At 35.3% G+C, this 12,681-nt stretch overlaps 1 pseudogene; it reads left to right on the top strand.

Annotated features, from left to right (window-relative positions):
- Nucleotides 1-2,326: 2,326 nt before the first annotated feature.
- LOC129222576 (aldehyde dehydrogenase, mitochondrial-like) overlaps nucleotides 2,327-12,681 on the top strand; it is a 42,733-nt pseudogene continuing 32,378 nt past the window's right edge.

Below are 12,681 nucleotides of genomic sequence, written 5' to 3'. Positions count from 1 at the left end.
AGTTTAAAAGACAGACATAAATTTATTGCAATTTTTTTTTTTTTTTGACGTTATTTTTATTTATTGATCATTTTTATTTTACAATCAGTATTAGAATTAACTGTAATAGCTATGTTGCCATTTTAAGGGTGCAAAAAGTTTTTTTTTTATATGCCTATGAATTTTTCAAAACATAAAAATTTTAAATCATACTAAAAGGCTACTTTTGGAATTTTTTGACTTTCTGTTCTCCAGTGCTTTTTGTAGCTTTAATCTCACCAACTTTCTCGGCCGTTGTTTGCTGGATTTCTTAGTAGATCTTTTTTGGCGTCCTACACTTCGTTTCTTTGGTGCTCTTTCCGCCACTTTATATTTCCCTTCCTGTCTGATCAGTTGACCATGATCTAAAGCTTTCTTCAAGTACATCTTGATTTCTGCATCCTTGTGCTTTGTATCCATCTTTTTCTCGTTGCTAAGGAAAGACTTGATGCTGGGAAGAGTGGTACCGTAAGCAGCCCCTTTCTGCCCTTGTAGTTTACGGATGGCGTCCATAATTTGGCGACCAAGACCTCTAGTCGACCCAGTCTTTTTTTCAACTTTGAGAGTAGTCACAGAATTTTCCTTTACTTCACCAGAACCTTTACATGTTGTTACAAACTTTACTTCTTCAGAATCCATAACTACTAAGGACTGAGATTTGAATGCTCTTGATATGTGTGATTGCTATTGATAAGAGACAACTTATTTGCGTATTGTGGAAAGAAATCTATAGTTTTGAAACATTTTTATATTTCGTGCAGCATCATTAACACGCGCTTTCCATTTTGCGAGCGAACAAAGTTCACAATAATTAAGATTTCAAGATTTTAAAATTTTAACAAGGGCAAAAATAAGTTTCTATATCTTAAGAGGAAATGATTTTTATTGATGTAAGGCCCCTATATAATCAATATAGCTGCTCTATATTGACCTAGAGCAGCTGTATATATAGGCCGACGCATCAGCTTAAGTTTAGCTATTTTGGATCGGATTTTTAATGGTGGCGCTGCTAGGGTTACCACAGCAAAATTTCGCGTTTCGCCAAATTTGCCAAAAGTAATATTTTATTTAATAAACAATTTACGTGCCGCTAATTATCAATCACAGTGAACAACCACCAAACGCGATAACTTGGCAGAAAAAACAACCACTCAAACACGCGCTCTGATCCAAAATGGCTGTTCTTAAGCTGATGCGTCGGCTCGTATATATAGGGGCCTTATATTGATCAACCTAAGACAACACCACACTAGAGACAGTGTCTCTAGTCTCACACTAGAGACTGTTCCTGGTGCATAGTTGCCAAAGGATCCTATATAGAACGAACCGTAGTCATTTTGAATCGGAGCTCCAAAGAGTGGTTGCCTTTTCTGGCGCGTTATCTGTTTAAAAAAATCTTTTACAATATTGCGGATTGCGGGCATGAATTTTCAAATTTTGACATATTTGGTAAAGTTTGGCAATGTCCTTAAACCCCAAAAGAATAGGCGCACCAAAAGAAAAGATGATTTGAAACCAGTTTAAATTACTTTTGAATTGTTTATGCAATAAAATTGTCTCCCGCGTCCCCAACTTCAGTACTGCCAGAATGTCTTAAGTAATGGAAGGTGAATTAACTCACAGTAGTCATCAACTTACCAGAGTAAGCAAAATCGGTAACGCTTCTTCCGCATTAAGAAATCAAAAATTGGGATTCTTTGGTAGAAGTTTTTTTTAGAAATATTTTCTCTCTAATACTAATTCTAAGCATAAGCAGGTGTGCCATTTCAAAGTTTACCAGGGGATTTAGGGGTACTCGATACTTTTTTTTCCCCCCATTTCCGGAAAAAACGACAAAATACCTGCACGAATATACAATTGCATCGCTTTAAAAGCCCGCGAGGGTGAAGGAGAATTGAGCCCCCTTGTTTCTCAAACGACTGGCCTAGAGCATAGATTTATTGATCAATTTCTGCTATTTGAAAACTTTTCCCAAAGCGAAAGAACCATCATATCATTATACCAAATTCCAAAGCAAAAAAAATATAGTCGGACTTTCTTTTGGATTTGAAGTTCAATGTGAAGGTCTAGCAAATGATTACAGGGAGGGAGTCAAGGGCACACTTTTTTTGTTCGCCACCCGAGCTATAGCAGTGGGAAAAAAGAAAGATAACTGCACTTGAGATAAATCGGGAGATCGGAGATATTTTAAACACGCATGCGCGACGAGCCTCCTCAGTTCCAGCCAGACTTGACTTTTTTCTGTTAGCTTTCAGGTCTCTGGGCGGTGACACTAGTGCTTGGCATCATTGGAAGACACCGGCTTTAGCTTCACACCCTCGCTATGCCTCCAATAAAGAATCCTGAAGTAAAATACACAAAGGTAAGTTCAATTAATTATTTCTACACTGGGAGAGATCTATGTATTGCAAACTTGTAATTGATGTTTACAAAAGCAACGAAAATATTAAAGGAAAATCGGAACTACTTGGAATGAAAAAAAAATACTCTGTAAAAGAATACAATATGCCTTTAAAAAAATGAACAATAGATTTTGAATCACATTGCGAATGCTGAATTATTATCATATCATAATGTCTACAACTACGATAGGGACAAGTTTCCACGTGCTTTGCGATTGTCAAAATAATTTCATTCACCTCAGCCTCCAAAAAATGCTTTTAGGTATTTTGTCCCCCTTTTTTTTTTCAAACGTATAAGGCAGGTGCATTTTGTCTTTTACCTAAATGTAGTTACTGTAATTTTGATACTGTACGCATTATATTATGACCTGGTTTTTTTAATTTTTTTTTTCACTAAGTTAATGTAGGAAATTTTTAGAAATGAAGTGTATATTTTCTCTTCCCTGTGCAGATTTCAAACACATTGCCGTAAATGAGAGAAAAAAATAAGAAGGTTGCACATTTAATATTTTTCATCAACTTCGACTCTTAAGGATCATAAGTTTTTGCTCAAAACTGCACATTTTCTCAAAAATAATTAAATTATCCAGTTTGTTTTTAAATAGAATCATTTTTTTTTAGTTTTTAAAATTTTTGAACTAGTGTATACATTTTAGAGATTAAAAAGAAAAGTTTCATGCATAAATGCAATACAGTGCAGAACCTTTTATCCGGGAACCAAAAAACCGGGAAACCAGAAAACCAGAAACTTTTTCCCGATTTTTCCGCCATTTTTTAAAGAATATACCATTTTGGTAATTTTTGAAAACCAAGCATTTTTTCTGAAATACCAAAAAGAATATGAAGGATTCTTAATAAACATCATATTACTCACGGAAAACTCGGGGAAAATGTTTGCAAATACCAACTTCAAATGGTTGTCCTTTATGCGAGGCAAAACTTCACAAAAAAAGTAGTGGATTTTTTTCTTTTCTTTTCCAAACAGAATGTGAGGGTCTCAGGTATTATGAATAACTTCAGCTTTTTGGTGTTCAAAATATTCTCTCACTCTTAGTTTTTAATATTTCGATATTTATAAGCATTTCTGAACTGTTTTCTTCTTATTTTAATATACATAACTATTTATTACAGTAATTTAAGTTTTACAAACAATGGGCTAATAGCGCTTTTTAGCGATCTAGAAAACCGAGAAATTCAGATATCCGGGATAGCGATGGTCCCGAACTTCCCGGATAATTGGTTCTCTACTACATATTTTTTTTAAAAATACATTTTATATAAGATTGATCTCGAGTTGAAGTTCCGTGCTAGCATGGACCATATTTCACCAATAAACATTAGGATTTATATCACCATCCGATTTAGTTGAGAAAATTTACTTCGTCTTGTTACCTTAAACGCAAATTTAGGCCATCTTTAACAAACTTAGAGAAAGCACGTAGTGTCTATAAGTACATTTTAAGACTTTTTATTTTCTTACGATATACAGAGCCGGATCTATGGGGGGGGGGACAAGCCGGGGTTCTTGCCCCGGGCGGCAACTTCAAGGGGGGCGGCAAATTCGAGAGGTGCTTCCTACGGTGGATTAGCCCGGCGGGCGGTGCGCCGAGGGAGGGGGGGGGCGTCCATTCTGTGTGCCTTTGCGATTTCGTTTTCTTTTTTTTTACGTCTTCGAATCTGTTCGTCTTTTTCTTTTTACCGCCCTCGAACATTGCGACGTCCGCCTTTTTTTTTTTCTTGCGCCTTCGAACCTGTGCGTCTTTATCTTTTTGCTCAAACCTGGACTCTTAAGAGGCTTTGTGAGTACAAGTTGACACCGTCTTGGGAGGCCTAGTCCACCCCCTGCGTACTTCCGGCCAGAAAAATAAGCTTTGTTCTAAAAAAAACTCCAGAAAAAAAAACGAAATATTAAACATTAAAAAAATTAAACTAGAAAAAAAGAAGAAAGTAATGCAAAAGATAATTAAACTAAGAAAGTAACCAGTAATGCACTAAAAAAACTTAACAATAGGATAAAAATCGTATAGGTGGGATTTTATGCTTTCTCATGTTTTTTTGCTAACAATTGAAATTGATTAATAAAATCATTTATTTTCAAAAACATTTGCATATTTCTTTCAAAAAAAGCCTGTTAAACGAGGCGGCGAGCAGCAAGCGGTTCTTTACACAGGCTTCTTTATGCGTTAAAGAGTGGGATAAGTAAGCACTTTTAGTGGGACTGAACTGGAGCATGTGTACTAGCGACCTAAATTGTTTCACCCCTATAGTAAACTAAAATAGTTTACTGAATATTGATTGCTTCCTCGTTGATCAACTACTGGCTCCTGGTGTAGTTGCCGAGATACCACCAATGGCGGTATATTTTACGGGGCGGCACATTTTATGATTTCAAAGTAAAGTAAAAAAACGAATGAATATACTTTTTCTCATAGTGATAAAAATTATGTCAAGCTCAAATCCATACAATAGTTTTTCCTTTAGAAATATTCTGGCTCATCCTTTTCTTAGAAATAGGGGGAGGGGAATGAGCCGTTAAATGTTTGCGGAGGTATTTACAAGCACCAGCGAGTACACATATGACTATCCGTTATGGGCGCAAAAAGGAGGTAAGCAGTCTTGTGCCCAAATTAATAAAAAGATACAAATACTGATAAATTTGTTTTGTAGTCTTGATATTGCAACTGAAATAAGAGTAGTTGAGGATTTGGTTGTGTGCTTTGTTCTGTGTAATACCATCTGACTGGTATTACACAGAACAAAGCATTAAATTTGTAAAAATTTAGATGATAGCTGAATCATCAAGCTAAAAACATTGACATTGAGAATTTGCTGCTTACGAGCAGAAATTTTAAGGATCATGTTATTGCGATCTTATTTTAACACAAACCTTCAACGACATTTTATTGAAAATTGGGCTGCTGGCTTAGACCCAAGTGACAGTGGTGCAACCAAAAGGGGGAGGATCACAGAAGACTGAGTATATTATTTTTTCAAAAACCTTAAATATTGTTAAAGACAAGAAACGAACATGCCTTGGAAATATGAAGTAATTTTAAAAGGAAAAATATAGAATGTTAGGAAAAAATCTAAATTTCTTTTTAAAAGAGCCTTAAAATTTTCTATAGTAGTTGCAGATTATTAATCAGTTAATCACGTCCCCACACTTGGTTTCTCTTATTTCCCCCTCCTCTTTTTTCTTCCTAGACGACCAAAAAATAAGAAAATCTTCAAAATGCTATGCTTTGAAAGACCCCTCCCCCAGCCAAAACCAATCAAGAGCGTCTGAAATCTCGTTTTCACGGCTTCAATTTCACAAAATTCCAGGGTAGAACTACTAAACACCCCCCGCCTTCTAACAACATCGAAAATCGTTTAAGACTGCTTTTTTGGAACTACAATTTTGAAAAATTGCCCAGCCCCAAACGTTACCAAATGTGGTCTACTGTCGCGTTTTTAAGACTTCAATTTCGAAAAATTACCGGAGAAGGCCGTCAAACCTCCTTTCTCTAATACCATACCATCCGTCAAAGATTAAAACTTTAAAAACGAAAATTGATTGGGCTTAGCACGCAGTCCCCTTGAAATAGAGTAAGCTGATGCTCTCATATAAAATCTGAAAATGAAAAAACTACAAATATCCGACAAAAATTAAGGTGGAGAGCTTTAAACCCTTCCTCATAGTGTCATTGAATTATGCTGAAAAAATTTTAGGACTGAAATCTTAAAACTGACTTTTAGGCTGAAAACGTCTTTTTTTTGGGGGGGGGGGGCGGTGACGTCTGGGGGAGAGCCCCAGAGCACACCTTTTCCCCTTTCCCTAACATCAACAAAGTTTTTCGGTACTTCAATTTCGAAAATTTGGTGGAGGGATGATCGATTTCACTCCAGTTTTCAAAAAATCGATCGAAAATAGCCCCTATTCATTACCCTAACGTCAATAAATATCGCCTATAATAGCGTTTCTAAGACTTCAGTTTCCAAAAATTTCCTCAGAAGTCCTCACGAAACTTTCCTCCCTGTGACATCACCAGAGAGATTCTAAACCTGCATTCTTCGGACTATAATTTCGAAACTTTCTCCGGGGGAGAGCCCCGGATTCCCTTATCAGATAGGGAAAGTTTTAAGTGTGCCTCCCTTAAAAATATTTTCTACTTGTGCTACTGCTAGGTGAATTGGTTTTTTCAACAGCAAAAAATATTTGACGCTGAAAAGAACTTACAAACATTCACAACTCATTTTATTGCAATATGTAATTGCTTCAAATGCGCCAAACCCTCTTGAACTTGTAGAGCAAATGAAGAAACCTGTTGCTCTTTGTGCAAGTGTCGTAGCAAAGGTTTATAACCAACCTGTAACAAAACTTTTTAAATATACTTTTTAGAGAATATTAGATATCAGATATCTACTTACCGTACTTTTTAACTTAGATTTGAAGATGGTTCAACGCATTTAATATCTGTATTCTTTTCTTACTATTTGAGAAATTATAAGTGTTACACAAAAAAAAAATATTTATTAATGTATAGCATTTGTTAAAACGCATCGCAATTTACCTTAAAAACACTAACTACAACATACTGACCAAATTTTTGTCAAAATCGGTTAAATATTAATATAGATACGAGCAAATTTATGAGAGCGGACTGCCGCCATCTTTATTGATGACGTTATGTCTAGAAAATGTACCACATGGCAGATGTCCACCCAAGCTCAAAATACCTTCTAGGACACCTACTAATTTTTTTTTTTTGATAAAACATTCCCCCTGCTCAAATTTTCTACAGAAGTGATGAGCATTTATGAGAGCTACCGGCCGCAATCTTTGATGACGTCATAGCAGGAAAATGTTCCAGGTGGAGGATGTCCAAACAAGTCCAAAATACTTTCTAGAACACCAATTGAACATTTTTGAAAAAAAAAAAAAAAAAATCTCCGCGCTTAAATTTTCCTACGCATGTGCAGTCAGATCCTGGACTAAGGGAAGAAAACTAGAAGATTAAAAGTAAAGCACTCGTATCTGAAGACTGAACTCATTTTCAGAAAAAAAGGGAGAGGGGTTTTAATTGCAATTTGTGTCGGTATGTCTCCGCTTTAACAACAAAAAAAAAATCTTACTGATATGCTAAGTGCAAAATGAATTTTAAATCAAACCCTTTCGTACTTTACAGTTTATTAAAAATACTAAACTGTAACTTGATAGAGAAAAATTTAAAGCAAGATGGATGAGTGTGGGGATGCCCGGTACCCCGCCTCGGAAAATTCCTAGATCCAGCACTGATGATATACGACAATTTAATAATTCTACTGCAATTCACAAGTTGAACAGATAAATTTAAACTTAATAATATAACGCTTCAAATAAATTTTTCAGTTCAATTCTAGCGATTTGTTTTTTGTTTTGGTCAATCATGTGCACCTTCGTAACTCCTCTCACATCACCCCGGTTGTGTGGAAAAGGGGGATGGGACGCCAAAGTACAGTCTGCTTTTGCGGAATTTTTCAGTCAGACTGGCTCTGATCTTTATACATTTTATTATGTTTTTGCCCATGTGATAGTGGGGTCGTTTCCAAAATTTTAAAAGTATTTTTTTCTTAAAGAGCATGCTTAAAAATAGGATCTGACCATTTTTTAAATAATTTGTTTAAGTTTAATATTTTTAAAAAATTACTTAAATCGGTGCGCTTTCGTATTTTACGCTTCCGCCGATGACATCACAAATGGTGAAATACCATTCAATGTTGCCATTCACAGAGCAAAATATTTAATTCGCATCTTTATTCACGTGTATTGGCAACGATATGGTTGATAGCAAGCGTAGAGCGCAATTTTAATTCGCTTCTTGATTATCATAACGTGGAAACGCGGAAGAAAGATGCCCCAAATAGCATCATTTGTGACGTCATCAAGATCACGCCTTGTTTGAAAAATTGGACATTTTAAAAATTAATTAAAAAATAACTTTAGGGAAACTGAAAGTATTTTCTTTGTCAATGTTTTTTTTTTCTTTTTTCTTTTTTTTTTTTTTCTTTTTTGGCTTATTCTATCAATTTCAGTGACTAAAAGTACTACTTTTACTGAAGGAAACAACCCCATTTACGCAATATAATAGTTTTCAAAATAAACTTATTTATCATTGACTAGGAGCTCGTCCCGAACTTGCTCGGGTTGAAAAATTATTGGTCTTTAATGTGAACAGTATAATATTCCTAAAATGTAACGTCGTACTGAGCATAATTGTACGTTTGACCTTCAGTTTTGATGATGGTGATGGCATAATAAGAAATTTTCGTTGGACATTGCAATTACTTATAATGAAAATGGAAATGTGTAAGGACCATGGGGATTCAAGGAACTTACCTGCTGCCGGTCCAATAAGAATAATACTTTAAATCATATTACTCCATATTGATTTTACTTGGGGATCTATTTCTATCATAGGTTGGATCGAAACAAACGAAATTTCAAATCTTAATTTGGAGTACCCACCAAAAGCTATGCATGTGTAAGAACAATACACATGTGAAATATTATCAAGTTTGAACAACTCCTTGAGGGTCCTACCAAGGCTCGAATTTCTCCAAAAATAGGAAAAAAGGTCAATTTTCAAAATGTTTTATAAAAATAATAAGGTTAAAAATTTTTGTTCTCATATGATTAAAATGTTTCCTTTAAACACTCTTTCTATGTATCTTCAAAATTATTTGCATTCTTTGCAGTATTAGGTTCGCAGATAAGGTTGTAAAATTTCGTGAAATTAACAAAAACTTACTTTTTTCAAGATTTTTTGCACATTGCAATATTTTTTCTTCAGTCCAGTTTTTTTTTTTTTTTGTAATGACTGTGCAGAATGCAGTTTTAAATGGAAATGAAATTATACTTTATTACATTATCAGCCCAACACCTACGACAAGGAGCGTAGTTGCTTCAAACTGAGCCAACGGTAAATTGTCGCACCTGTCTAGCAATTTACCTATTGGTCCTGAAAATTCACATGGACCAGCAGTTTCACCATAAAGTAATGCGAACAGGTAACGCTAAGGCTGTTCGCATGTAGTTCACAGATTAACCATGGGACAGGATGTCCAATTTTATTCTCTAAGACCACAATTGCACCGTTCTTTTTTCTCTGATTCATGTGATCACAGCCAAGAGCTAAAAGTTCCTTAAGGCTTAGACAAATTTTCAGTGCAAAAATCACATTGCTGTCTTGACATGTTTTTCCGTTCCAGAAGTTGGCGTCACATATGACCCAAATAAAGAGAATTGGGTTTTTAAACCATGGATTTATGGTTCTTCTATGGTAACTGTCTCCAACCATTTCTTTTTTCATAGTTTTGTCTTTTTGGCTATCGAAAAACGTGCTTTTCAAACCCTTTCACTTCTAGTTTGCAGGATTTGAAGGGAAGCACGTACTTCGTCTGTGACACGTCTATCGCTGTCTTCGAACTTGATTCCTATCAAAGACTTCAGAGCAATAATTATTTGACACAGTACCAAAATCCTGTAATGTTGCTGAAGCAATTGCTGCAGCACATCGCACATCTGTCAGAAATGCCGTACACTCCTGTCATTCAACGAAATGCCTATTTTTGCCACCCTGAAAACATCCTCTTAACAATAATCACTGATGAACGAAAGCACATCAGAGAACTCGGTTCGCGAAGAATTTTGAAGGTCAGACAAGTGGCATCTGTTCATGAAGAAATAAGAGAATTCTATAATCCAAAGATTAACTTTAATGCATCCGACTTCTCTGATGTTATCAACCGGCAAGAATGTGAAATAACTGCCACCCTTCTCTTATTTTAGCTGGCATATCTAATGAAAGTCTTCAACAATAGATTGAAAACACCAACGTCGATTTTGCGTTCATTTAGTTCCCCTGCCACTCAGGTGGTGGAACACTGTGTCAATATGGTGACAGAAACTTTGTGATTCGACAATCGGCAAGAGATGGCTTCATACGAGCAAAAATCAAATCTCGAAGTAGCATGCCATCGTTTGAATCAAAAAAAGATTTCAAAGAGGTTTCATGAATGAATGTGACGAACTGACTATTTTCTGTGGCTTTAACTAACTGATACTTTTCATGTCCCTCATTTTGTGAAATATTGATGCTTATATGTCAGAGCAACTGTGTGTGAGTGAATCTACATTCAATCTAACCAATACACTTCTCTCTATGTTTTTTTAGTTAACACCACTAAATCCATTTGATGGTTTACTTCTAATGTAAAATGAATAATACATTTATACTTAATACTTGTGGGTAGGCAGATGGAAAAGATGGAATGGAACTCGAAATGCAGCCACCTCTTTATAGTGGGTGCTGGGCTGCTAATGTAATAAAGTTTAACTTCACTTTCGTTTAAAACTGTATCTGTACAGGCGTTGTAAAAAAGAAAACGGGACTTTAAAAGCAGAAATATTGCAATGCGCAAAAAAGCTTTAAAAAAGTCAATTTTTGATTATTTTCGCGAAACTTTACGGCTTATGTGCGAGCTTAATGCTGCAAAGACTAAATAATTATGAAGATATATGAAAAGAAAGTTCAAAGGAAGCATTTCAACCGGATTAGAATAAAAATTTTAAACACTAGTATTTTTATAAAAAATTTTGAAAATTGACCTTTTTTTTCTATTTTTGGAGAAATTCAAGTCTTGGTAGGACCCTCAAAGAGTCGTTCAAACTTTATAATATTGTACATGTGTGTTGTACTTACACTTGCACAGCTTTTGGCAGGTATTCCTAATTAAGATTCAAAATTTCGTTTTTTTCGATCCACCCTAAGACAAATTAAATTTTCGCAACGAGATTATTGGAATATCTCCCTTAATTTTAATCGAATGAATATGGGATTTTAAAAGTGTTCTTAAGATACAGATATCGTACAGAGTTCCTAAAAGGAGACGACTTTAAACACGCTTGAAGTATATCTGCTAGCGTTCATCTAGGGAACCACGGGAATTGTTTGATTAAAGTCACCGGCAAATGCGAAGATGACACCTCTCATAATATTGTCTTAATCTTTTAGTTTTTTTTAGAGTTCTATTCACGGCTTCTATAATCAAACAGTAGTGGCTCATCGAACATTCGTCCTACATTATGGGGCCGACCTCTTGACGACATACTTTTTATAAGAATGTAGTAGGGGAGACCGGGGCAAGACGACGAGCCGGGCAAGATGACGAATGTCTAAATTTTTGCGTTTTTCTCTAGGAAACAGCATCAACTGGATACTACTGTCTCTTCTATCGGCTGGTCGTTCAGCAATAGTATAAAGACGTTGCAATTATCATATTTGTGTTAGTTCTGAAGCTCTGATTGTTTACCTCTGCTATGTTATAACTTTTATGCATGTGTAAATAAGCTCTGCTAAAGATACAGGAATGATAGATTGTTTCTCTTTAGTATTTATAAGTAACTTAGGTTATATACTGCTTATTATCATGAATAAACGTCAATTAATCGCCTTCCTTTATGGCAATGAAGACGAATCCTTTCAAACAGGCAGTCCGGGGCACGATGACGGGCCGAAACACGGGGCAAGATGACAATACTTCTTCTTTACAAGTCCTGCTTATAAAGAGGAATATTTTGACCCTCCAACGAAAGAATGGTTCTAGTGCTGCAATGCCAGAAGTGGTGGCGTGAGGAATGTTCCAATTATGAAAATGCCATTTTTATTTGTGACTATTGTTAGCTGCACAACGTAACTTTGCAATTCATTACGCTTAATTTAATGCTTTGTGAGATGTAAAAACACAGTAAAAATTTGTTAAAATATGTAATATATTGAAAAATATAAATTGTGTTCAACCTTTTTCAGTGTTGTCATCTTGCCCCGAGGCCAAAGTCATCTTGCCCCAGTACTGGGGCAAAATGACGATTTGTTAAGGTTATGAAAAAATAAAAATATCCTTCATTTATTTCATTAAAAAAATTAATTGGTATTATATTTAATATTAAAAAGGACCACTCTAACAGCTTATGTAAAGGAAATTTTACTATCCTTAAAAGTAAATTAATAAACAACAAAAATTGATAGCATAGTCATCTTTCCCCGGTCTCCCTATGTTTTATGAAGAAAAGAAAAAATGACCCATTTTTTCCTATTCGCAACTCCAACAAACTATAGGGGACGCTGAAGCCATTGTCTAATGGCGGATGAAAAGGTAAAACAAACAAATGCCGTAACTTATAACTTGTTTTGACGCTTAGTGAATGACAGTAATTTTTCATCGTGTTTGTGGGAGGCTT

Source organism: Uloborus diversus, chromosome 5 (genome assembly GCF_026930045.1).
Source record: "Uloborus diversus isolate 005 chromosome 5, Udiv.v.3.1, whole genome shotgun sequence".
NCBI lineage: Eukaryota > Metazoa > Arthropoda > Arachnida > Araneae > Uloboridae > Uloborus > Uloborus diversus.
The sequence above is the reverse complement of the archived record's forward strand: the minus strand, read 5'-3'. Positions and strand labels throughout refer to the sequence as shown.